This window comes from Acomys minous, assembly GCF_964271855.1.
Source record: "Acomys minous genome assembly, chromosome: 3".
NCBI classification, from domain to species: domain Eukaryota; kingdom Metazoa; phylum Chordata; class Mammalia; order Rodentia; family Muridae; genus Acomys; species Acomys minous.
This window is the reverse complement of record NC_140485.1, coordinates 41386223-41412020: the sequence shown is the minus strand read 5'-3', so window position 1 is coordinate 41412020 and position 25798 is coordinate 41386223. Positions and strand designations below refer to the sequence as shown.

General features: G+C 38.9%; 1 protein-coding gene across 2 annotated transcripts in view; it reads left to right on the top strand.

The window, feature by feature from the left end:
• The first annotated feature begins 1857 nt into the window (after window positions 1–1857).
• The window catches only part of LOC311593905 (doublecortin domain-containing protein 1-like), a 158857-nt gene continuing 134916 nt past the window's right edge, over window positions 1858–25798 (top strand). For both annotated transcript variants that reach the window (XM_084775292.1, XM_084775291.1), the window contains exons 1-3: window positions 1858–2075; window positions 4977–5108; window positions 5725–5882. The gene's annotated coding sequence lies outside the window, so the exon portion shown is untranslated. The remainder of the gene's footprint in view (window positions 2076–4976; window positions 5109–5724; window positions 5883–25798) is intronic.

The following is a 25798-nucleotide window of genomic DNA, read 5'->3' as shown; positions in this document are numbered from 1 at the left end:
AATATGGTGATAAGCATGCAATTTTAAAAGGACAGAATAAAGACAGAATGTGTACCAGAAAAGAGTGACTTTGAGAGTGAGCACATTAAAGACCTCTAAGTTAATAATAGCATAAGCAAAAGTAAATAAGGAAGCTGGGCATAGTGGCTCACGCCCTTACTACCAAGACTAAGGAGACAGAGACAGCTGGATATCTGTAAGTTAAAGCCAGTCCAGGATACATAGGGAGTTTCAGGATAGCCAGGGCTACGTAGAGAGACCTCAGTCAACAAAAGTAAATAGTAAATAAGGAAATATTGAAAATTGTTACAACATCAGCAGCAGAGACTGAGATAATATCTAAATATATAGTAAGTCTGACATAGCAACAGAATTGTTTAAAACTCTTCAATAGAGAAAAGGGAAAAGGACATGGAAACAAAACACATGATGCAAGAAAACCCATAAGAGCCGAGCCAAATAGATCATGCAGTCTCATTAAGGAATCAACAACTCTCAGGGTGATAGGACATTTTTAGAGCAACAGTAAAACTGTAAAACTGAGGTTTCCAGTCTGATGGAGGTACTAGGGCACACACATGTGCCCCTCTGACTAAGGTTAGTTTTCTACCATGTGTAATAACTTATTTTCAAAGCATAGAAACCTCAAATAGCAAACATTCATTACTTTGTGGCATTAAGGACTAGGAATGCAAAGTAGCTTCATTGGGTATTATTGTCTGATGATCACCATCATCATCATCACCACCACCACCACCATCATCATCATCATCATCTTACACATATAAGTATATTGCCTACATATATGTCTGTGCACATCAGGCGTGCCCAGTGTCTACAGAAGCCGGTAGAGTCTGTTGGAACTGGAGTTAAGATGATTGTGAGCCACCTTCTGGCTGCTGAGAAGCCAATTTGGGTCCCTCTGGAAGATCAGCCAGTGCTCTTAGTCACTGATCCATCTCTTCTGTCCTTCATTGGTTAGTTTTAACTCAAGAATTTCTCATGAGAATGGGTCCGTAGTTCAAGCAAGAGCTTTGGACATCTATGGCTGAACCAAGACTGGAAAGTCAGCCTCCGAACACGTTCACACCACTGCTGCCATCAGAGGTGTTAGTCCATCACTGCGTGGCCTCCCACTACAGTGCTATTCACAATGTAAGCTGTTGAAACAAGAAAAGCAGCAGCAAGGGGAAATAGAAACTTTGGTGTCTACCACCTCTGTCAAATTCTTCAGATAATATACACTTACGCTGGCAAACAAGGAAAGGGACTATACAAATATATGAATGCAAATGGTACATTATTTTTGATGGTCTCTTTGGCAACATTAACAAAATTATTTTTTAAAGCCCCATATTCCCTGAATTTAGAATTCCCACTTAGAGCTGTTGAGCCTGAAGTGCGAGGTACACTGATATACCCGATGACGCTGATGATGTTCATTATTGCGTTGTTTTGGATGGTGAATTGACACTGAGTAATCACCAGGTTGGGGCAGCACTATGGAGTGTTGTCATTATGACTGCTGAGGAGTTGATTCACAAATCTGCAGGGTAACTTATGGTGACTGATGAAACTGATACATGGCACTGTAAGCACCCCTGCTTACTTATGGGGCTAGGGTCCCCTGACATGGCCAGCTATGAAACCAGGCTTGGATTTGAGGGGCCACAGCAAGACTGAGGTTGTGGCAATTTAATTGAGAGCAATCAGACTTTGTATACCTTTATCAGAAACAGAATATAATGGCAAGTGTCAGGATCAAGGCAGTTGTAGTTGCCAGGATACAGTGATGTTTACAAGCTACACAGGGCACACAAGATTAATGTCAAAGACCAATTGTCCTGACAAGTTTCATGCTTCCTTGACTACTAAGAGAACACACAGAGAAACACAAAACTGAGAGAATGCTTCACTGCCTGAGGGAGCGCTTCGGTCCCTCAGGAACTGGAAGGCACATTGTGCCCCAGGAGCTATGGATTCTAACCTGAAAAACCTATGGCACATGCCTCTCTAGGCAGCTAAGCCAGACCAACTTCATGGCTCCCTGCACGGTATGAGTTGGGACATATGAGGTAAGAAAGCAGTATCAGTTAAGTTACTTATATCATACTAGAGAAATATATGAATAGGTAGAGATCAGAACTGGAACTATATTTATAAAATGAATGATGGCATGACACTTATGTCCTTATATTAAAACACTGGTTTCTTGTGATTGTGATATTTTCATGTAGACCCAATGCAGAGCAATCTGCTCTGTTGCGCACCATCATGCTCATGTGTAAAAAAGTAAGAGCCTGGATTAAAAAAAAAAGCACAGAATACAATAGTTGTGATAGAAATCGCAAGGTAACACGAAAAAGGTTTAAATCCTAAACTTTCTTGCTAAAGTTTTAGATGAACTTGGAGACTCGAGAGTGTTTTTCCAAGGTGTGAGCATGCAGACTAGAGAAATTACTTAAATGTTTTTATTAAACCACTAAATTGTATAAGAGTAATACTTGTATGCCATAAAGGTTACTATAAAAACATAATAACACATATGGTCTCTTCAAATTCTTCTTTATTCCAGTTCCCAGAGCTATTTATATGTATATTCCCAGAAGTTATTATGTGCATATTTTCACACATTACAGGGTTCTCTTTTTAAGTAATAAGGATACCATATGTTATTCTTGAAAAAAGAAAAAACCTGCAACAATTCAGAACTGAATAAAATATAAATAAAAACATGTACAGAAGGCATGTGATGACACATATTTGCAATTTCCACCCTTTGAGATGGATATAAGATCAAGAGTTTAAAGCCAGCCCCAGAAACATAGTACAAATGAGGCTAACCTAGGCCATGTGATACCCTGTCTTTAACAAACAAAGAGCAAAAGTACCTCCAAATCATATTATTCACATGTTATCATTGGTATAATATAATCAATAATTTATTAGATAGATATAACATAGCACAGCTATGCATATGACTTTGTAATCATAGCTTTTCTGCTTGATAGCAGTGTGACCATCTTTCCATGTTTACATCCATATCAATGCTATTGTAAAAATGTACTAGATAGCCACAGTTAAGCAGAAATGAGAAATGCTGCTGCAACGAACATGCTTATATATGTGTCTGTTAACTAGGAGGCGATACACACCTTACATATTGACAGTCATTGATTAATCCAACAGAGATTCTGCTCACCATACTCTTAATTTGCATCTTTTCCTCCTCCTTATTTTTTTCTGTATCTTTTCCTTTCTGTTTCAGCCTGTTGGTTTAACCAGTGGGCTATCTCTACAGCCTTTACTCCTGGTGTTTTTCGTTAGACTTTAGGTCCAGACTCTACAAACTGAAATAAGAACCTTCTGTAATAATTGAGAGAGAAATGATGCCTGTGTACCTGGGCATACACATAAGCACAGAATCATGTTCATTGCTTTCTGCACTAGTACATAGGCAGGGTGACACTGAGCATATTAGTGATGTTACTGTGACTCTCACTTCATCTTTATATGGGCACAATAACAGCAGCTATTTCAAGGGCTGTTGCATGGGTGAAGACGTGAACACATGATTACATGGGACAGTTCTTTGATACAGTGATATCTTGGAAGCATGCAAGGAGCCAAGTTATCCTAGAGCTCATAGAAAAGCAGGATGTATAAGCCAAATTAAAACTATTTCCTCCATCAGCTTAACACAGAATAAAATGTGCATGGAGGGAGATTTGTAGATGATGCATATAAAATAAGGTCAGGTGGGCTGGAGGGCCTCATCCCATAAGTCTTGTTCTGCAGTGTGCATACCCTCTGTCTGTGCTGCATCACTCTTCCCTGATGCCGAGAGCTCCTGTGTAAGCACACTTGGCCAGTGGTGATGTTCCTGATGAGCAGATGGTGGACGATCCCAAGTGAGACTCAGCAGGGCACACCATGTGTGGCTGGTCCAACAGCTCATTCTTCTTCTTTTTTTTTTAATCTTTTTTACTTCTAAAAGACTTTTTATTTAGGCATAGTTATGTATTTTTAATATATTTTATTGATTTATTCATATTACATCTAATTGTTATCCCATCCCTTGTATCCTCCCATTCCAACAGCTCATTCTTATTGTGTTCCCTGTAGGCCGTTTTTATATTTATATATCCAATATTTTTGCTGCTGTGGTTGTTGGTGAAAATAAATAACATTTATTTTTGCAACCCATGTTCACAGACTAATGCTACTGGTCCGTGTCTGATATATGTAGACTGTTTGTCTCTACTTCCTTCATCTGTTTCATCCCCATCCTGTATTCTCTTGTCTGTTGTTAAAAAGAACTGAGTTCTGCTAAGCCAAATAGCAACTGTACATTTTAACATATGTACATACATGTTCACAGTCATATTTCAAAAATAGAAATGAAAACTGTAGTTATTAATATGTGAGTTTTGTATATATGTGTGTAAGTAGTGCCTATGTTTGTGTTTGTGTGTGTGTGTGTGTGTTTGTGTGCATGTACATGTGGGGGTGCAGAGGACAGCTTTTTATGAAAATCTTCAGGAACTACTCACCTTGTTTTTAAGATAAATAATCTCACTGGCCTGGAGAACAGTGAAGAACAGGCTGGGCAACCAGTAAGTCCCAAGGATCTGCCTATTGCCAGCCGCCTCCACTGTACTAGGATTGTTAAACACACTACCATCCCTGGATCACTTGCGTCCTCATGCTTACAACTTTATCAACAGAGAGATTCTCCACAGTCCTAGATATTTTCATAGCTGTAGAAATGTAAAGATTATCTCCCAGCTATAAAGATCCCCAAGTAACAAACAAGCAAGCAAACAAACAAACAGAACAAAAACCAGTTAACCAAAGTGGTTTGACCTGGAATACAAAATGTATTAGCTAGACCCTTTTACTGCTTATTTATCTGCCCCAGGTTGCAATTGTAGTGTACAAAACTGGCAGTATTTTAAATTTTTCTTTATTTCCAGGCTAAGCCTCAGTTTGTCCTGATTTATCTGGAGGACCTCACTGCTGACGTGGATGTGAGCCAGACAGAGCACATTCCCCACAGAGCCTGGACCACGGTTCACCATGAACATCGCCACCACTGTGGAGAAGAGGTCAGTGTGGTAGCCAGAGACAAGACAGAAACATCCTCTGAGATGTGCCTTGAAAGGGAAGAAGTGTTCTAGCCATTGTGTTCTGGAAGCAAGCCCAACTTCTCACGACAATTCAGGGCATTGTTCAAGTCATGTAATGCTGTGATACTCTTTTTTAAAAAATGACTTGATTATTTTATAGTTTGTGTGTGAATGTCTTCCCTTCATGTTTATACATGGACTGGGTCTGTGCCTAGTGTCCGTGGAGAACAGAAGTGGATACCCTGGAACTGGAATTATGAATACTTGTAAGCTTCCATGTGGGTGCTGGAGTCCAAGCCCAGGGCACCTGGAAGACCAGCCAGTGCTGAACCCTCTCTCCAGCCGATACTGCAACATCCATAGACACATTTACACTTATATAAAATCAATGCTAGTCATATAGACATCATTTTGTTAAATAGATGGTGACATCCTGTCTTTCAGTAGGATTGCCTTCCTTTGTTCTGACAGTTTACAAGATACTGTGCTGTAGGAAAATGCAAAGAACCAGGAGCCTCTCAGTTCTGAGTACATATATTATAAACATTTCCGCTCAATGAAAATTAACTACACCATTTCTCTATCTCATTATGAGGGGCTGCAGAAGCACGCCAACAGCCCTTTCCTGAAGCAGCTGCTGGAGCCCTTGGACACTCATGTCGTGCCAGGCAGCTCTCTTGAGGCTACAGAGCAGCTGACAGTGCTGCTGCTGAGGAAAGTGGAAAGGAAACATCCCAGGGCTCCTGCTCAGAGGTAGGACAACAACAGAATGGAGCTTCATTGCTCAATGACATTCGACGCTTTCCTTCAGTTTCATGTAAGATTGATTTCTTGAAGATTGTTGAAATATCTTAGAAGCCCCCTGGCTTTCCATCATATTAATTTTGGGGTCATATTTGATGAAAAGAGATGGCATTTATGTGTATTTTGTTGAAGATTGATGAATGCAATCATTTATACAGGTCCTTAGGATGAGTTGCTGTCTTAGAATCTAACTAAAACACACAGAAATAACGTAATTAAAGAAAGACATTCCGAAGCACACGTCAAATTAATTGTGAAGGTGCCTAGGGGTCTATGAGGAGGGCCCGCACGTAGGCAGGCCCTTTGGTTTTCTCTTGAGCAGTGCATTGTACTTGCATCCTGGGTGGTAGATGGTCTTCGATAGCAACACTTAACACATTAACCATTTCCATGGCCAAAGGGAACATAGAACTCATGGTTTGCTAGCAATTTCAAGTTATCTCTGGTTGGAAAATGGAAACTATTACATATATATATTCATTCTTCTCACTAAGCCTGAAACTGATGTTTGTTATAGCTATCGTTTTATGGCTGTTGATGTTGATAATCACAAAATGACTTTATAAGCTACAATTTAAGTCTATACTTGTTTGAAATGACTGACTCATATGATCTTAAAGAAGTAACACCATTTGCACACATGCTAATTTAGTTTGAAGGTGTCCCTAACTTTAATTCAGCAACTCAGACAGAAGTGTCACTTGTATTTGAAAGAAAAAGAAAACGTGACTACTTTGTGAAACTGGAGGTTATTTTACACTCTTAAATTATATAATCCTGTCGAAAATGACTCTGACTTTAATCAACTATTTGGATGATGAGGTTCAGAAACAAGTAACAAAATTACTAACTTACTCTCTCACGGTAGGAGGGTTTCCTGGATGGCAGCAAAGTTTAGGTTCCAGGACCTTGCCTCCCTGATGTTTAATTTTTAAGCACTCACACGTTTCTCAACTCTGTAATGATCTATGGCGTGAGTGGAGGCTATAGCCATATGGCCTGGCCACTCTCACAGCATGCTTGGTGCCACTCTCATGTCACTATGGTGAAAATCCCTTGGGAGCAGTCTTCCGTGTTTTCATCTATAAGGGGAACTCAGACAATCCCAGGGCGCATAGGGATGTGTAGATACTGCTCTGTGCAGCTACCTACCATCTGCTCATCTTCCTAGACTCACACAGCCAAATCTTCAGTCTTTTCTAACCAGAGCCCTTGGATTTTGTCATACTGGGCTTAGTTCTTATCCTGGGCTCTAGAAGACCAGATTGCTTCTGCTCTCAGGTTCCTGTCACCCCTAAAGGACTTCTGTTTTTCCATGCTAATCCCTGCCCTGTGCTAATTGACCTGCTCTCTCTGTTTTCTGTCTCTGGAAGTATTTTCTCTGGAGGTACAGGCCTACCCCAGGTTAGAAACTGGCTGTTTTTACTCTGTTGTTGTTTTCTCTTCCCTGAGGCAATGCAGTCTGATAAATGACCTTTTGAGAAGTTGAAGAGTGACATCCCATCCTCCCAAACCACATAGCATAGGATTAGCTAATATACTGTATACTGGAATTGTTAAATTAGATGAGATAGTTTTAAATATCTAGGGAACCAATAATGGCAGTTCTGAAAAGGGTCTAAAAACAATCAAAGTACAAAAGAATTTTAAACAAGTATTAAACATTGTCATAGTGTGAGTCTCCTATGGTTACTCATGGTCCATATATTTAAAGAAAAATTCCAGAAACAACCAAGTCACAATTTTATTGGATTATGTTGTTTTATTTATTAGTTGTATTAATTTAATTTATTACCATGATTAATTTTTAAATTAAACTTTAACATTGGTACTATAAGTATGTATGTGTGACAGTGTAGAAAAACATTGATATATAGAGTTTAGCTCTAAAGATCTATTTTTAATCATTCATGTGTTTGTGTACATGTGTGTATGTGCATGCCTCTCTCTCTCTCTCTCTCTCTCTCTCTCTCTCTCTCTCTCTCTCTCTCTCTGTGTGTGTGTGTGTGTGTGTGTTTACATCAACACAGTCCTACAGAGATGAAAGGAAGTCAATGACTCCCTTGCAGTTGGAGTTGGAGGCAGTTGTGAGCTGCCCTGTGTGGGTACTGGAAAATAAACTTGGGTCCCTCTGGTAGAGCAGAAAAAGCCCTTAGATTCGAAGCATCTTTCAAACCCCAGAGTTTAATTCTATGTACTCTCTGGAACTCATGTATTTAGATTTGAAGTTTTTGTCAATAAGAATTGACTGAGAAATACATGTGTATTTTTTTTTTGTAAGAAATTGCCTATAGGCTTTTTTCCCATGGGCACCCATCAGAGTGCACCATTTTCATTCTTAAGTCTTGAAGTGCTTTCTGACTCCCTCCCTCACAGGTGACCTCAACAGACACTATTCCAGCTCATTTCTGTCTCTCTCAGTTCTTTATCACAATCCCTTTGAATAAGGACCTATGGGGGGAAATTAGAATGTGGTATAGCATTTGGTGTGTTGGTGACTTTGAATCCTAGATTGTCTTGTTAGGTTGGCGTGTATTCCAAATACCAGAATCAATGTGTGATATTCTATTATATACCTACATGATTTTAACAATGTTAACTTATTAAAACAGAACTCACTGTGCATGATAAATGAGTGATAGAAAATTACCTGTATTGTGAAAATGGGAAACTAAAAAGAACTAGGTGTGGAGGAATCTAGTTTCTATTCCCATGAAAAATGAAGGAAAATTGGAGCCGCAATAGTCAATTGCTGAAAAGAAAGGTATATTGGGACATAGTGGCAGATAATATGTGAAATTAATCCAGGTAGCACTGGACTGTAGATAAGAACAGCGGAGGCTCTGCAACCTTATCAATTACATGTATTATTGTTCAGTAACTTGTTCAGCCTGGAACACAGGGGACTTATCGATGCTTTAGTGAGAAAACACTGAAACCAGGGAGATTTGCTTGTTTTGATTAAGGTTTCTCAGTAATTTAAAGCAGACCAATCAGGGCCCAAACCCTGCTTTTAGCATCTAACCTGAGTGGCTTGACCATCCACCCTCTTGTCACAGCAGTCACTCAGTACCTCAGCCCTTCAGATAAAGGTATTATTTGAACTAGGTATCTTGAAATGGGAACTTTTAAATAAGGTAGAGTATTTTGGAAAGGAGAAAGTGAAAGTAGTAAGATGCTGGATTTTCCATGAGACTAAATAAGAGGTAGAAAACATCAAAGGAACCAAATCCCCGAATTTCTGTTGCGTTTAACTATACAGATCTGTAGTCTATGTGTCCTATTTTTACAGAAGCCTAACCTTGAGTTAATTTATTGCAGTCAGTCCTTTCCTAGTACTGTGACTGTAACTTGTCATAGATATTGTGCATATAGGTTTGGTGGACGGTAACTGCTAGTGGCTGTTTGTTGAATACATGTCACATAGCCAGTGCTATGCCACATAGTTATTCTTATAGCATGAGGAGAAGTCCATGCGTACTGATTGCTCAGCTTGGTAATGTACCTACTTTCAAAATCAATGAAGACACAAATTCAAAGTGTCTACATAATGTGCATTTATGAGGCTAATGGAGAGGTAAGATCAAACACAGACCTCTATGAATCTCTAGACAGCCATTTCCTCACTACTTTTATTTATTTCTTCCATACCAATATGTGTGTTATTGTTTTAAAAAGTAGACTAAATTATTGCCTTTTGATTAGTCTATTCTTTTGAATTTTATTCTTAATGAAAAACTCGCCCGTCAAACACACAGCCACAGCTCCACATAATCTAAAACAATAGCCACAAACTGTGTCCTCCCACCTACAGAGTCATTTCAATTAATTCATATTTCCAATTCTCAGGAAGATGGCTGACTGTTGACCCTTTTTTCTGTTGTAACATGGGAAATATTTTTTCTTGTTGAAAAAAGGAATTTTCTTATCCTAACATGTCTTGATGCAAGTTCCTAGTTTATAGAGTATATATTTTCATGTTTACTCTGGTTACTCACCCTTAGCAAAACATTTTTGCCATTGTATACACATTTGATTCCAAGTTTAATCCAAAGTAAAATAAATGTCACTGTCCCACATCCTCAAGTATCTGGAATGGGTTTGTTTACATTAGTTTAGCCAAAGGACCCCCTTAACAGTATGTAGACTGAATAGGAGGTAGAGGAGGAGTGGGGCATCCAACAAAGCAAGCTGACCCAGCTTGTCACCCAGTGACCTGTGAGAGGAGAATAATGAACTGTGAGTAGCTGTCATCTTAACTGTTTCTGACAGTGTGCCTTTGGGCACATCTGTGTTAGTGGCATTGGAAGGGCCTTTGTTCGTTTCCCACTAGTGACTCTGTGAGCAGTGAGGTCTCTGCTGCTGTACTCATGAGCAGCCCCTTCCTTCCCAGGGAAGCGAGCAGCTGCCATGGACTGAGCTGACATTTCTCTTCATGACTCAAGTTGGCATGCACTTCATTCTTTGAAGAGACCAGATATTTAAAAATCCTTTGATGATTTTCATTAAAATATACTTCAATGTCTCAGTAACAAAAGGAGTGAGTTATAAAATATATTCTGTGTCATCCTGATTTTATATTGATAAAGGTGAAGACAGACAGGTAGGCAGATGGGTGAGTAATTTGAAGGAAATGTATCAAAATATTGGCAGTTGTTACTGGGTTTTAAAATTTTATTTATAACATTTTCCCCAAAATTTAAGAATCAAATAAAATGTTTAAATAAAAATAAAATATGTAAAAATCAACACAGGTTTTGAAAAGCATTTTAATATGGATGCTTGATACGTACTTTACTGGGAAGAATATTTGGGCTGAAATACAAAGGTCTGTTCTACCTTTTGTTTCATATTTTTCCACTGACAATTAAAAAATACATAACACAATATTTTCATTTGGAAGTTAATCTAGTGCTTACAATTATTATAATCATTAGGCAATGTAATTTACTAAGAAACAGGTGTTTCTGATCCCTGAAGAATAACCAGTGTTCCCATCATAATAAAAACAGACCGTTCTGAACGACAAACATCATGCCTAAGAGAATTTAAATTAGAATCAAAACTTCATTATGAACTAGGCCTTCTGCATCAGTTTTAGAGCATTGTTTACATTTTTACAGTTGCTGTAAAGCTCATACTCTTACCGTAATGAAGTCTGGATAATGATTGGCATGGTCTAGACATGAGCATTTGGTGCTCACTTGAGTGTATTTGTCATTCCAAGACAAAATGAATCCCAACGATATTGCACTGGTCAATTTTTAAAAGGCCTTTCTTCCCCCCGACAAAATAAGAACTGAAGCCTGAGAAAAATGACATGCTTTTTAGTTTTTCTGTATTTAAGGCTCTTTCTATAACACATGTAAGATATACCAGCTATAGGAACTATTACAGTCTCTTGCTTTTCAAGGAAAGATAAATTAATAGTAATGAGAAGTTCTCTATGCAAGCAGATGATGATCATGTCTATATAATTACAAATTGTAAAAAACCACATATTAAAATTGAAAGAATCATATTATGATTTTCTTGAGTATCCGACAGCTTATGATTTATTAGCCAATTAAGTCGTTTGTGTGGTTTACCATAGAGTTGATGATAATATATAACCATGTTATTTGCTTTGAGCTATCCTCCTTTTTCTTCAGTAAACATCAACAGAAATTTTTACAGAGCTAATGAATAAACAGGTCAGTTTTGGTAATCATCATAATCAATTTCTTATTATACTACAGGTTCGTTCTTACCATGCTTACCAACAGTGGTATAATAAAGAAATTCATTCTGATGCCGCTGTGTCTAACTGTGATTTCTAGGAGTGAAATCCAACAGTAGGCTAGCCTTCTTAGCTTGGAAGTGCTCACATTTCACAGTTTGCTTACATTTTTAGTGATTTATGCAATAGAATTTCAGAATATGAGATTATGTTCTAGAGGTAGTAAACTATTAATTTGTTTTCTGATTAGAAAGTCAAATGTTTTGGTATTGGGTAAATTTGATGCCTGCTTGGGTTTTAGTGAATTTGTTGTGGGAGTGTGTGTATGTGTGTGTGTTGCACACAACTGCATGTGCTCATATGAAGCAGAGAGGCTGGCATCAGCTGCTCTCCTCTGTCAGCTTCCACCTTGTTTAGATGCAGGTCTGTCACAACCCAGAGCACATTGATTCAGCTCCCTGGCCAGAGCCTCCAGGACCGCCCTCTGCACGCCCTGCTTTCACGTGGGCCCTGGGGTCCAGCCAAGGTCTGTGTGCTGAGACTCCATCTACCCAACTCAGGGTTCAGTAAACTTTCCCAGTGAATTCCCTCATGCCCTCTGCGAATTAAGATTAAGAAAACAAGTAATAGAATTTCACTGTTTCCTTGAAACAAATTACAAAATAGCAGGTGTGTGTGCATTGCTGTGCATCAGTTAGGAAATTATCAAAGATTTTTCAAGTCGACATTCTATGAGTAACTTGCATTCTCATTTCAGACATGGGTTTGATTAATTTATAACTAGTTTGATTAATTTCTATTTTTCAAAACGCAGCCTTCATCTTTCAGTTCCGTTCGGGATTGTCCTTAGCATTGCTTAACGGTTGAATGGGGCACACTAGTCTTCTTGAATTTTTTGTAGCTCCCTATGGAAGTGTATAGGTGCTGAGGACGTAGGTCAGTGTGTGAAGAGCTTATGAGCTCAGGGACCCGACTTAGATTAGCAGCACTTGCATGAAATCCAGGGGCAGCAGCATGTGCCAATAACACAAGTGCTGGGGCAGGAGCAGAGGCCAGAGGTCCCTGGAATTTACAATCAATCACTGTAGACAAAACGGCAAAGTTCTATTTAAGTGGGAGACTATGTGTTAAAAAATAAGAGAATAATAATAGAGGAAGTCAGAGAGAAGCCGGGGCTGGGGGCGGGGAGAGGAAAGTCTAGGATTTTAATGGTAGAAGTAGAAAGTAAAGGAAGCTAGAAAGGGAGGTACAGATGGTTGCACTCTCAGATTCCCATGTGTGGAAGTGGATGAAAGAAGGGTGACAGAGTCACCTATGTGGTAGCTCCCTAACGCAACTATCCCTTTCTACACTTCTCCACCTGCAAGCCTAAGGGTGTGAATCTTCAATGTCAACTTCAGTGGATTTGTAATTACCTAGTTGCTACCTCTCCACCTGTCTGGGCAGGCTTTCCAGAGAGTTTCAACAGAGAGGCGGCATGGAGACCCACCGTACTTGTGGGCAGCACCACTCTGTGGCCTGAGGACTCAGAGTGAATAAGAAGGAAGAGAAAGGAAGGCAGTGAGCATCTGTGCTCATCTCTGCCAGCTCCTATTGCTTTCCTAGGAGGAGTGACTGTATCTCAAACGGGAGCCACAACAAGATGCCCTTCCCTTAAGTCGCATCTGCCAAGCGTTTTGTCATAGCAACAAGACAAGTAATTAATACAGAAAATTGAGACCAAAAATTGACGCAGTGCTGTGACCACACAGTCATGTGCTTCATGGAGCTTTGCAAGTCACTTGCGAGATGAGTTTGCAAGAGCCTGGAACTTTGGTACTAGAGAAGCCTTAAAGTACTTGACACAGAGAGATGCTGAGCTTTTCTAGAGGGTGTTTAGGGCAACAGAATGACAAGAGAAATAGAGACAGTGGAGGCCTGGCCCAAGAGGTTTCAGAGTGGACAAAGACTTTAACAGAAACCAGGCTAGAGGCCATTTGTTGTGTTTTTTTTTAATTTTCATACAATGTATTTGGCCATATTCTTTCCCCTCCCCAACTTCTCCCAGATATGCCCCAATACATGGCCACCCACCGAAGTTCATGTTCTTCTATCTTACGGAAAAAAAGCACAACGCACGTGCACACACACACACACACACACACACACACACACACACACACACACACACACACACACACACACCCCACACACACACTAACCAAACAAAGAAAAAACTGAAAGCCATGGAGTCCGTTTTTGTTGTAGCCAGCTCTTCAGACCTTCCCTGAGTGTGATCATGACTAGTGTCACTTCATTGAAAACAATTGATTTTCCCCTCTCCCTGCTGCTATCAGACGCAAATCGCTTCTTGCCCACGTATTGCAGCTCAAGTAAGGCTGGATTAAAACATAATGCAACGAGCAGTTGGGATGTGGAAATTTCAAAGCAGCATAACATCCATGTTATGGGATGGTAGTGCTTACCACTCCCATTCAAGTTTACAGTGAGATATTAAAACGGTGGAGTTTGGTGGGAAAGGGGCCATGAGAAAGCTTATTAAAGTTGTAGACAAGGATGGGCAGGCAAAGCCTTTGTCAGCCATCAGGGCACTTAAGGAGAAGTGTTTCTTGTTACAGTACGGCAAGTGGAGAGCATCACCATGGAAAGACCCTGCATAGCAAAACCTCCTGAGCATAAAAGCACACATTCTTTTGAAGGGAAAGAGAGTACTGCTGAAGTAGCTTCTGGCTTGAAATCGGCAGCCTAGGGAAGTACCTCTCGGGTTCAGCTGCCACCCATGGAAGTGGCTTTTCAGGGTTAGGTGCCTATGCACTACAGCTGCAGTAAAGGGGAGCAGGCTGCATGTAAAGCTGGCAGACACACCCACAGTGCTGTTGGTTTTGCAGGCAAACAAAATGCACGAGTTACAGGGTCTAGGTTAATTTGCCCATGATTGGAGAACATTTTTGAAGTGATTTCTACTCTGACATTTGTTGCTATTTGGTTTATGGCCCATCTAGCAATGCTTCCTTCTCTATTTCCTTACACATGTTTATCCTTTCTTTTTATGGCTGGTGATATTATCCCTCTTTACCTCAGCATTTTTCTTTGTTACTCACCAGTTAGTTTCCAAACATTCACAGTGTGGATTAGACCACAACAGACATCTCTCACTCTTGTCCAGATGCACATATTTAAACAATGAGCATTTATTACAGATCTCCTTTCTGCTGTCTGCTTAAATCTCTGTGGCCAGTGTGTAACAGCACTCACAAGACCACGATGGTTTTCACTCTCTGCTGTGTCGTAAACCTTTCGGTGCCATTCTGTTATTGAAGTTCAAGCGTAGATTATGGAGATTTAATACCCTCAAATTGGTTTGATTTCATAGTCGAACTTCCAGGTTTTTCTTTTCTATTTTCTGTAGTTTTTGCTTAGATAGTCAAAGGAAGAGTCCTGAATTTGTTGTTTATGAAATTTTCTTTCTTCAAACATAAATCATATATTTATATTTTCTTGTGTGTTTAATTTGGAACATAAAGTTAACCAACTATCATAAGTTATGTCTGTCTTAGAATTATTTACACACACATAAACAGAAATATCAAATACCAGTCTTTGTTAATGAGTGGTGTCTGTAGATTTCTATAAAACAGTGTTTTATTTCAACTGTTAGTTAAGAATAATGTAGTCTATACATAACCATCCTCATGTCATTTTATTTTTTTAATTTTTTTTATTATTTTATTTTTTCCTTTTTTTAATTAATTTATTCTTGTTACATCTCAATGGTTATCCCATCCCTTGTATCCTCCCATTCTTCTCTCCCTCCCATTTTCCCTTTATTCCCCTCCCCTATGACTGTTCCTGAGGGGGATTACCTCCCCCTCTATATGCTCATAGGGTATCAAGTCTCTTCTTGGTAACCTGCTGTCCTTCCTCTGAGTGCCACCAGGTCTCCCCCTCCAGGGGACATGGTCAAAGGTGAGGCACCAGAGTATGTGAGAAAGTCATATCCCACTCTCCACTCTACTGTAGAGAATGTTCTGACCATTGGCTAGATCTGGGTAGGAGTTTAAAGTTTTACGGCCTGTATTGTCCTTGGCTGGTGCCTTATGTCATTTTATCTCCTTGAAGTTATGAAATGAAAATCCTTTTGACTGACTGGTTATCTCTATGATTCTCATTAAGTCTTTTTAGATTAAAAAAAAGTCCGTTCTTGGGCCATTTGGTGACTTAGAAGCGCAGGGTGAGCTGAGCACGGTAGCTTCTAGGTCTTAACTGCATGATGAAAATATAACTCTTATTGCTCAGTTTTCTTCATGCCATGGGCTCCTCCTTTGTTGTGTGTCAGTACTCAAGTGAGTCCAGTTGTCATTCGGAAAGCTGAGCACTGACTTCTCACTGTTGCCTTAATCCACTCACTTGACACATGCTCACTGGGTGCTTGTTAAGGCAAATGGTGTCACTTCCAGGCTGACACTTCACAACTGGGGACACATGAGCCCAGCACTTTGTCCTAGCTGTCTCTGGTGCTCCCTGTGTGGAATTTGGGGCATTTATGTAATAGTGCTGCTACTGAGTTTCCTCATGTCCAGAAAAGGCATAGTGATCATTGTGAAGTGAAATGTAAATAAGATTGTGAACATTAATACCCAGTTCAATTCTGAGCACATGAAAAGTGCCCAGGCAGCCTTGTGCTTTTAAGGAATCTGAAATCTTATTGGACGGAGGCCAAACATTACTATATTTAAAAATATCATTCAAAATGTATTTTAGTTCCCCTGGGACGTATATAGTTATGCTACACAATATTTGAATGTTTTAAAATGACAGTGAAATCTCTTGCTCACCCCAATGGTGTATAGCTAGAGTCTAAACTGTGAGAGGCAGACTCTGAGTTGAGGCCGGCTTGAGTTGCACAGGTAATGCCAGGTGGCCTGGTCGACATCGCAAGGCCCCGTCTTTGAAAAATATCCCAAAATCAAACTGCTAAAAACTCTTGCACCTTGCTAGAAGTGGTGGTCCATGCCTACGTTATTTGCTCTAGGGAGGCTGAGGAAGGAAGACCCTGAGTTACAGGCAAGCCTGGACTGGATAGTGAGACACTATCTCAGAAACAAAAACTTCTCATCACCAAAGGGACTTTTCAAACATATGTTTACAAACACAAAAACATATAACATACATAAACACTTATGTGCACAATGAAATAAGTTATGGTACTAAATGACAGTCATTCTTTCAACGTATGACTTTACCTTTATTGAATGAAAGAAATCGGGTCTATCAAACTCCCTCCATCACCAAACTAGAGGCTATAGAGAAGTGTGAGAATCTCCCCTTGAGAAAATTCTTATTTTTTCTCAGGGTTCTTGTCAGATCATATAACCCTTTATACTTTTGATAAAGATTTCTATAGAGATGAACTTCAAGTAATATTAGAGAGAAGGCAAAAAGGTTTGGACCTTAATGACTTTTGCTGCCTATTACTTATTTATTACTAAACCTCTGTCACAGGGCAAATAGCAAGTAAAAGAGAGCATTTCCTCATCTTGAGTCATTGATGCTTCATCTTTATACATGTTGTGGTAATTGCATTCACAACGGTGGAGGCATGCTATTTTGTGTTTGGTAAGTCTAACAACAGTCACGAAGATGCTCTGAGAACGTGGATCCCTGTGTCGCCATTTACCGTGAATCTGCATATTCATAAGGGATGCCACATTATAGGCTTTCAAAACCCTTCTGGGGAGCAGTAGATTACTCCCATGATAGTGACATGTAAGGTTTGTTCTTAGAAAAGTTACTATCCAGAAGTGTACAGTGGAGAGACCTAAACGCAGAAAGATGACAAAAAAAAATCATATTCACTGTCATATATAGATGTAAGCTGTAATGTATACATGGGTACATGAATATGTACCTATATAATCTATATCTATCTCTGTAATCTCCTAAATAAATATGAGTAAAGGAGACTAAGAGCGGGCAGTAAAGGGGAATGAGAAGGACAGAGGATGTGCAAAAGGACACCTGGGGTATGAAAGACAAATAGAGGTTGTAGAGTTGCCAAGGGAGTATTAGGAGTAACAGGATGACTGAGAAGAAGGAATGTCACTGAAACCCACCTTCTTTGAAAATGCCACAACAGTCTTTAACACTTTATATGTTAACTTTAAAGTTAAAATTTAAAAACTGCCATCCAGCTCTGCTGGATCAAAGAGTTTTTACATATACAATATTATGTGAAAAAACTGGGGTTTGTTTAATTTCATGTTCATAAAAATACATATATCAAATCAAAAGCTCTCTTTTGAATTGTATTTTAATTTTGTAGCAGTTACTTTTCCAGGAGCAACTAGAGACAATTTTCAAAATCTTTTAATATTTTTATCTTAAATATTTTATTTATATAAAACATAAATAGTTAATAAACATAAATAATTTAATATTTAATATGGTTTGCTAGATAGCAAGACTTTTCTTAATTTTTGTCTTGTGTCTTTTTGGTTTTTGGTACACACAGGACCTTATGTATGTGAAACATACATCCTAAGATTAAAACGCCTGTGTTTTTCTTTGTTATTGACTCGGATAAACACCTTAAGATTAATAGGATACATTATAAAAACTATTAATTCCCAAAACCTTAATCTAGCTGTGACATAAGTGAACCTATTTTTGGCACTGTGAAAACTTGACAGTTCAAATAATTTCCAATATCAAGTAGCTAAGAAAAGTCCCTATCCCTAAGTGCTTTGACACATATTGTATGTGGTAACTAAGATGCAGATATCTTCTGAATGTGACTAAAAGACCCTCAAGTCATGCTTCACATTAAAACACATTTTTCCTAGGCATGACTAAACATGAAATTCTATTCAGCATTGGGAAGATATAAAACATTTAATTGGATATGGCGAGCGAATGACCATTTTCAAAAGCATACAGATTTTATAAGTCTGTTTATGCACACGCTCATAAAATAACATGGGTACAACGATAGAGAGCAGCTGTGGAAGTGGGAGAGGTGATGGATGTAGAATGAAGGTATACTTGTGTTAACTGAGTATCTGATGGCAGGTGTGATTGCATATATGAAAACGTAGCAGAGACACACAACATGTACAGACACAGATGTGTGGTTAGCATCTAAGTGAACTTGGGTACTGAACCAAGGCTGGCTTTCTGGTTCTACATGGCACCATGCTTGTATGGCATCACCACCAGAATATGCTGGGGAAGGTTCACAAGACTTTTCTGTACATTTCTCTGCAGTCTTCCACACTTCTGGAATTCTTCAAGATGTGCAGTTTTAAAAAGAAACACTCCAGTGATAGCTCACCCACCTAGGATGTGCAAAGCTCTTGAGTCCAATCCCTAGTGATGCAAGCCAAGGCAAACCAAATCAACCTACGACAAACCAACTGAGCAAAAGCCAACAAGATAAACAAAACCTGATGGAACACCAGTTCCCAATGGAAAACACAAAATGCCAAGAGCAGAAATGGTAATTGCTGAGAGGCTCTTCAGCATGGGCATAAAATTAACCAAGACAAAGCACATACCAGAAAAAGAAGTATTTGCTTCATTTTGTTTTTGTTTTTCAATGAAAATAACTATCTGGTGCTATGAAACAGAGGTATTGGTACTAGCAGAGCTAGACGTTGAGTACGTCTTCAACTTCACAGTTCCTACTAGCATCTTTTAAAATGTAGCCTACAAAGTAGCTTCAAAATTAATTCCTGGTTTCAACAGCAGGTGGAGGTATTTATCATATTTCCAATGGGGAATTCTGTTTAGAATTAACTGGAAATGGGTTTCCCTATAAGAGTAAAAAAAAAAATAAGACCAGACTGAACAAGGTAGATACTTCTTGTGTCATCATTTGGAGGAGGCCAGATGCCCAGACACTAAACTAAAAAGGAAGAGTAAAAATTAAGTTTCTAAATTAGATGTGCCTTTGTGTGTTGCGGCCACTGGAAATACATACATTGAAAAGTACATTTAGATCTGTAGGGGCTAGGTGGTATTTGTGTCTGGTAGAAACAGGTGTCCTCTTTCATATAAATATTTATATATACTACAGATGAACATATTCAGGAGACTAGAAATAGGTACAGCATGCAAAGTTTCACATTTAAAAATATATTTTATTAATTTAATCATATTATATCTAAATTATTATCACATCTCTTGCATCCTCCCATTCCTTCCTCCCTCCCATATTCCCCTTACTCCCCTCCCCTATGACTGTGACTGGGGGGACCTCCTCCCCTGTATATGCTCATAGGGTATCAAGTCTCTTCTTGTTAGCCTGCTATCCTTCCTCTGAGTGCCACCAGGACTCCCCATCCAGGAGACATGGTCAAATATGGGGCACCAGAGTATGTGTGAAAGTCAGACCCCACTTTCCACTCAACTGTAGAGAATGTCCTATCCATTGGCTAGATCTTGGTAGGGGTTCGAAGTGTACTGCATGTATTTTCCTTGGCTGGTGCCATAGTTTGAGCAGGACCCCTGGGCCCAGATCTGCCCATCATAATGTTCTTCTTGTAGGTTTCTAGGTCCCTCTGGATCCAGCTATTTCCCCCATTCTCTCATGCTTCTCTCACCTACAGTCTCAATAGGATGTACTCTCCTCTGTCCCATTTTCCTGGCGAGTGAAGACTTTCACGGGACATATCCCTTGGGCTAGTGTCCAGATATAAGTGAGTATATACCATTTGAGTCTTTCTGCTTCTGGCTTAACTCACTCATTATGATCATTTCTAATTCAATCCATTTGTCCACAAATTTTGGGAATTCCTTGTTTTTAATAGCTGAATAGTATTACATACTGTAAATGTACCACAATTTTTTTTTATCCATTCATCTACTGAGGGACACTTAGGCTGTTTTCAGATTCTGGCTATTATGAATAAAGTTGTTATGAACACGGTTGAGCAAATGTTCTTGTTGTGTGCTGGAGCATCTTCTGGGTATATTCCAAGGAGTGGAATAGCTGGGTCTTGAGGAAGCCCTATTCCCAGTTTTCTAAGATATCACCAGATAGATTTCCAAAGTGGCTGTACTAGTTTGCATTCCCACCAGCAATGAAGGAGTTTTCCTCTCTATCTCCACATCCTCGCCAGCATGTGGTGTCACTTGAATTTTTGATCTTAGCCATTCTGATGGGTGTAAGATGGAATCTCAGAGTTGTTTTGATTTGCATTTCCCTGATGACTAAAGAGGTTGAACATTTTCTTTAAGTGTTTCTCAGCCATTTGATATTCCTCTGTTGAGAATTTTCTGTTTAATTCTGAGCCCCATTTCTCAATTGGGTTATTTGGTTTGGTGGTGTTTAATTTCTTGAGTTCTTTATATATTTTGGATATTAGACCTTTGTCAGATGTAGGGTTGGTAAAGATCTTTTCCCAGTCTGTAGGCTGTCGCTTTGTTTTGTTGACAGTGTCTCCTGCCTTACAGAAGCTTCTCAGCCTCATGAGGTCCCATTTATTAATTTTTGACCTTAAGGCCTGGGCTGTAGGTGTTCTGTTCAGAAAGTTGTCTCCTGTGCCAATGTGTTCCAAGCTCTTCCCCACTTTTTCTTCTAACTGACTTAGTGTCTCTGGTTTTATGTTGAGGTTTTTGATCCACTTGGATTTGAGTTTTGTGCATGGTAACAAATATGGGTCCAATTGCATTTTTTAACATGTAAACATCCAGTTAGACCAGCACCATTTGTTGAAGATATTATCTTTTTTTTTATTGAAGGGATTTGGCTTCTTTGTAAAAAATCAAGTGACTATATGTGTGTGGATTCATATCTGGGTCGTCAATTCAATTCCATTGATCAACCTATTGCTGTGCCAGTATCATGCTGTTTTAATTACTATTGCTTTATAGTACAGCTTGAGATCATGTATGGAGATTCCTCCAGAGGATCTTTTATTGTACAAGATTGTTTTAGCTATTCTGGGTTTTTTGTTTTTCCATATGAAGTTGAGAATTGAACTTTCAATGTCTTTAAAAAATTGTGTATGTATTTTGATAGGGATTGCATTGAATCTGTATATTGCTTTTGGTAAGATGGCCATTTTTATTATGTTAATTCTCCCAATCCATAAGCAAGGAAGATCATTCCATCTTCTGATGTCATCTTTAATCTCCTTCTTCAGAGTTTTGAAATTTTTTCAAACATGTCCTTCACTTGCTTGGTTAGAGTAACTCCACAATATTTTATATTGCTTGTGGCTATAGTGACGGGTGTAGTTCTCCTAATTTCTTCCTCTGCATGCTTGTCATTTGTATGTAGGAAGGCTACTGACTTTTTTGAGTTAATTTTGTATACAGCCAATTTGCTGAAGGTGTTTATCAGCTGTAGTAATTCTCTGGTGGAATTTTAGGGGTCACTTATATATACTATTATATCGTCTGCAAATAGGGATAATTTGACTTCCTCCTTTCCCATTAGGAGCCCCTTAATCTCTTTTTGTTTTCTTATTGCTCTGGCTAGAACTTCCCGTACAATATTGAAGAGATATATAGAGAGTGGGCAGTCTTGCCTTGTTCCTGATTTTAGGGGAATTTCCCTAAGTATCTCACCATTTAATTTGATTGTGGCTATTGGCTTGCTGTATATAGCCTTTATTATATTGAGGTATGTGCCTTGTATCCCTGATCTCTCCAAAACTTTAAACATGAATGGGTGTTGGATTTTATCAAATGCTTTCTCTGTATCTAAGGAGATGATCATGTGTTTTTTTACTTTCAGTTTGTTTATATGGTGGATTACATTGATAGATTTCTGTATATTAAACCATCCCTGCATGCCTAGAATGAAGCCTACCTAGTCATGGTGAATGATATCTTTGATATGTTCTTTTATTCATTTTGTAAGTATTTTATTGTGTACTTTTGCATCAATGTTCATAAGAAAAATTGGTCTGAAATTCTCTTTTTTTGTTGGGTTTTTGTGAGGTTTAGGTATCAATGTGACTATGGCCTCATAGAATGAATTTGGAAATGTTCCATCCATTTCTATCTTTTGGAGTAGCTTGAAGAGTATCGATATTAGCACATTCTTGAAGGTCTATTCGAATTCTGTACTGAAACCATCTGGCCTTGGGCTTTTTTTGGTTGGGAGACAATCAATGATTGCTTCTATTTCTGTAGGGGAAATGGTACTATTTAGCTCATTAATCTATTCTTCACTCAGTTTTGGCAACTGGAATTGATAAAGAAAATCATCCATTTCCCTTAGATTTTCAAATTTTGTGGCATGTATGCCTTCAAAGTAGAATCTGATGATTCTTTGTATTTCTTCAGTGTCTGTTGTTATGTCTCCCTTTTCATTTCTAATTTTGTTGACTTGGATACTGTCTCTCTGCCTTTTAGTTTGGCTAACGGTTTGTCTATCTTGTTGATTTTCTCAAAGAATCAACTCTTGGTTTTGTTGATTCTTTAGACTGTTTTCTTTGTTTCTAATTTATTAATTTCAGTCCCAAGTTTGATTATTTCCAAACATCTACTCCTCTTGGGTGTTTCTGCTTCCTTTTTCCTAGGGCTTCCAGCTGTGTCGCTAAGTTGCTTATGTGGGATGTTTCCAATTTCTTTTTAAAAGCACTTAGTGCTATCAATTTTCCTCTTAGTACTGCTTTCAATGTATCCCACAAATTTGGGTATGTTGTTTCTTCATTTTCATTGAATTTCATGAAGTCCTTAACTTCTTTATTTCATCCCTGACCCAGGTGTCATTAAGTAGAGAGTTGTTTAGTTTCCATGTATGTGTAGGCTTTTTGTTATTTCTGTTGTTGTTGAAGTGCAGCCTAAAACCATGGTGATCTGATAGGATACAAGGTATTATTTCAATCCTCTTGTGTCTGTTGAGGCTTGCTTTGTGACCTACTATGTGGTCAATTTTTGAGAATGTTCCATGGGGTGCAGAGAAGAAGGTATATTCCTTTTGGTTTGAGTGAAAGGTTCTGTAGATATCTATTAGATCCATTTGATTTGTGGCATTGGTTAATGATGTTATTTTTTAGCTTAGTCTCTGTTTCAATGACCTATCCTTCAGTGAGAATGGGGTGTTGAAGTCTCCCACTATTATTGTGTAGGGATCGAAGTGTAGTTTAAGCTTCATTAGTAGGTCTTTTACAAATGTGTGTGCCCTTGTATTGGGAACATAGATGTTTAGAATTGTGATGTCATCTTGGTTGACTTTACCTTTGATGAGTATGAAGTGTCCTTTTTCATCCCTTTTGATTAATTTTGGTTGAAAGTCTATTTTATTAGATGTTAATCAGCTACACCTACTTGCTTCTTGTGACCATTGGCTTGGAATATTTTTTCCAGCTTTTTACCCTGAGGTAATGTCTATTTTTATGGGTGAGATGTGTTTCTTGAATGCAGAAGAATGTTGGATCTTGTTTATACATCCATTCAGTTTGTCTGTGTCTTTTTATTGGAGAATTGAGACCATTGATGTTGAGAGATATTAATGACCAGGGACTGTTAAGAGTCTTAATTTTGATGTTGGTTCCAGTAGATCATTTGTGTGGTTGCGTTTTTGTGATGGTGTACTCATCTATTTCCTATGTAGTTTTGGTTGTAACTTGTCCTTTTGGGGTGGAGTTTTCCTTCTAGTACCTTCTGTAAAGCTGGATTTGTGGATAGGCACTGTTTGAATTTGTTTTTTCATGAAATATTTTGTTTTCTCTGTCAATGGTTATTGATAGTTTTGCTGGGTAAAGTAGTCTGGCCTGGCATCTGTGGTCTCTTAGGGTTTGCAGGATCTCTGTCCAGGCCCTTCTGGCTTTTATGGTCTCTGCTGAGAAGTTGTGTATAATTCTGATAGGTTTGCCATTAAATGTTGTTTGGCCCTTTTCCCTTGCAGCTTTTAATATTTTTTTCTTTAGTCTGTATATTTTGTGTTTTGATTATTATGTGACGAGAAGTTTTTCTTTTCTGGTCTATTCTATTTGGTGTTCTGTAGGCCTCTTGTATGTTTATAGGCATCTCTTTCTTTAGATTGGGGAAGTTTTCTTCTATGATTTTGTTGAGAATATTTTCAGGGTGTTGGAGTCTCGTATCTCCCCTTTCCTCAATGCCTATTACCCTCAGATTTCTTCTTTTCATGGTGTCCTTTATTTCTTGGATGTTTTGTGTCAGGATTTTTCCAGATTTAGCATTTTTTTTTAATGGTTGCTTCAAGATCTACGATTGTATCTTCTTGACCTGAGATTCATTCCTCCATCTCTTGTATTCTGTTAGAAAGGCTCGCCTCTGTGTTGCTTGCCTTCCTCTCTGGGCTCTTACGTTCCCGTTTTTCTTCTGTCTGTGTGTTTATCGTTGAATCCATTTTCATCTTCAGATCTTGAACTGTTTTATTTATTTCTTTCATCTGATTGTTTGTATATTCCTCAGTTTCATCCATTGCCTCTTTATAGGCCTTCAGAGCTTGAACAGTTTTATTGATTTCCTTCATCTGGTTGTTTGTATTTCCCGAAATTTTTCCAGTGCCACTCTCTAGACTGCATCTTCCTGTATTTGATTATGATTTTTATTTGTTTCCTTCATTATCATCTTCATTACTAAGGGTTTGAGGTCATTTTCTTGTTTTTCTGTTGTGTTTGAGTTCTCTGGGTTGTTTTCTTTGGGATAGCTGGGAACTGGAGACGCCATATTGTTTTGGGGTGTGTGTGTGTGTGTGTGTGTGTGTGTGTGTGTGTGTGTGTGCGCGCGCGTGTGTGTGTGTATAATTTTATGCTGTCCTTTAGTCATCTTGCCTTCTCTGTTTTTGGCAGGTAGCTTCCAGAGTTGGGTGGAGGGAGTCTGGGGATAGATTTACCCCTTTTCTCATGATCTCCCTGGGCCAAAATCTCTGATGCTTCACTGGTCTGGATGGCAGAAACTTAGCACTATAGTTTGAGTCTCTCACAGCCAGTGATCCCCAGATCCCCTGTACTTTGGGTCCTGTAATCGTCCTGGGTCTCTGAATGTGCTTGGTTCATGCCAAAGTGTCCAAAGCCTTCTAGGTCCCCTTGTAGCATTGGAGCTCTCCAGGGACTGAAGCTGGTCGGTTGGAGGTGGTCTAATGGCCACTCCACTCCCTGTCTCCCTGAGATTTCCTTAGTCCCAAAGCTCTGATGCTCAGTTTGTCTGTGGTTCCTGTTAGCGT